The following is a 2583-nucleotide window of genomic DNA, read 5'->3' as shown; positions in this document are numbered from 1 at the left end:
TATATACGTGGTAGAGTAGGGTTGATTTTATACGGTAAGGGTTGAAGCCAAAAATCAGAGTGGGTATTTTCGAGGAGCCCAAAAATCCGAGACTACATTAACACTAGAAAATTCTCAAAAATATTAGTTTTTGACAAAGTCGTTTATACGTGGTAGAGAAGGGTTGATTTTATAAGTTGAGTGTTGAAGCCCAACAATCGGAGTGGTATTTTTTAGGAGCCCAAAAATCAGAGACTACATTAACGCAAGAAAATTCTCAAAAATATTAGTTTTTGACAAAGTCATATATACGTGGTAGAGAAGGGTTGATTTTATACGTTGAGAGTTGAAGCACAAAAATCAGAGTGGGTATTTTCGAGAAGCACAAAAATCAGAGACTCTACTGACACTAGGGGCTTCAACCCTTAACTTATAAAATCAACCCTTCTCTACCACTTGTATATAACTTTGTCAAAAAATAATATTTTTGAGAATTTTCTAGTGCTAATGTAGTCTCTGATTGTTGTGATTCAACCCTTAACGTGTAAAGACAACCCTTCTCTATCACATGCATATGACTTCGTCAAAAATTAATATTTTTGAGAATTTTCCAGTGTCAGTAGGTTCTCTGATTTTTGGGTTCCTCGAAAATACCCACTCTGATTTTTGGGCTTTGACTCTTAACGTATAAAATCAACCCTTCTCTACCACGTATATATGAGTTTGTCAAAAAATAATATTTTGGGAATTTTCTAGTGTCAATGTAGTCTCTGATTTTTGGGCTCCTGCAAAATATCCACTCCGATTTTTGGGCTTCAATCCTTAACTTATAAAATCAACCCTTCTCTACCACGTATATATGACTTTGTCAAAAAATAATATTTTTGAGAATTTTCTAGTATTCAAGTAGTCTCTGACTTTTGGCCTCCTCGAAAATATCCACTCCGATTTTTGGGCTTCAACTTTTAACGTATAAAATCAACCCTTCTCTACCATGTATATATGACTTTGTGAAAAATTAATATTTTTGAGAATTTTCCGGTATTAGTAGAGTTTATGATTATTGGGCTTCCTAAAAATACCTACTCCGATTTTTGGTCCCCAACACTTGACGTTAAAAAACAGTCCCTTTTTAACAATCAAACATAATTTTATGCAAACCAATCTTTTTCGGGATATTACAGTGTTACTATAGTCTCTGATATTTTTCGAATTTTACGGTTCAGATTGAGTCTATGATTTTTGGGCTGTTCAAAAATGCCAACACCAAGTTTTAAGTTTTTATTATTAGTTTGATGTTTTTTTACGCAGGGGCGGTTTATCTAATATAATGTTAAGTGCATTTGAGACTCTAAAATGAGCCAAAAATCTAGTGCATTTGGATTTTGCAATTTTTATTTTTTGCAAGGGGATGGTTTTTTGAAAATGGGGGTAGTTTTTTTTTCTTCATGCATTTTAGAGCCCAAAATAAGCCAAAATTCTGGTGTTCTTTGTTTTTTTCCGAATTATATTTTTTACATAGGGGTGGTTTTTTAAGGGTGGGTTTTGTAAATTGCTTGTTGGTGCATTTAAGAGCCCAAAGAAGCCCAGAATTCTGACGTGTTTGATTTTTTTTTCTTATAATTTTTATATAATGGAGGTGCTGGCTTGATTCAAGTCAGCACCTCCAATCAAAATTTGAGTTTTCACAAAAAGTTGTGGAGCCGAAAAATCGGCAATACAGCCCAAAAAAGCCCAAAAAAGCCCAAAAAAGCCCAAAAAGCCCAAAATTCTGACATAAGGAAATTTGGGAATTTCTTTTGTGGAGGTGCTAGCTTGATAGACCTCCTAGACGTCTCAGCACGTCAACAACAGATGAAAACGTTCTAGTGTTTAAAAATCGCCGAATTACCATCAGAGAAGTTGCTGAAGATGTTGGCGTATCGGTTGGCTCATGCCATGCTATCTTTTCGGAAGTTTTGGGCATGAGACGTGTGTCAGCGGAATTTGTTCCAAAACTGCTTAATTTTGATCAAAAGATCCATCGCATGACCATCGCTCAGGAGATGTTGAATGAAGTCAATAATGATCCTGATTTTCTCAAAAGAGTTATAACTGGGGATGAATCGTAGGTATATGGTTATGACGTCGAAACTAAAACCCAATCATCTCAGTGGATACATCCTGAGTCTCCAAGACCGATAAAAGCACGTCAAGTTCGGTCAAATGTGAAGGTTTTGCTGTCTTCTTTGTTTACCGTTGCGTAGTGCATCAGGAATTCTTACCACAAGGTGGTACTGTTGATAAGGAGTATTACCTTCAAGTTGTGCACTGTTTTCGAGAGGCGATACGCAAAATAACGTCCGGAACTTTGCAAAAACAATTCGTGGCTTTTGCATCACGATAATGCACCTGCTCATTCATCGTTGCTTGTGAAAGATTTTCTGACCAAAAACAGCACCACAGTCATGCCGCAGCCTCCATATCAACGCATTTTGCCCCTAGTGACTTTTTTCTTTTCCAAAAACTGAAGAAACCCATGAAAGGACATCGATTTTCAACGATTGAGGAGATAAAAACTGCATCGCTGAAAGAACTCAAGGCTATACCACAAAATGATTATCA

This window comes from Belonocnema kinseyi, chromosome 6, assembly GCF_010883055.1.
Source record: "Belonocnema kinseyi isolate 2016_QV_RU_SX_M_011 chromosome 6, B_treatae_v1, whole genome shotgun sequence".
Lineage (NCBI taxonomy): Eukaryota > Metazoa > Arthropoda > Insecta > Hymenoptera > Cynipidae > Belonocnema > Belonocnema kinseyi.
The sequence above is the reverse complement of the archived record's forward strand: the minus strand, read 5'-3'. Positions refer to the sequence as shown.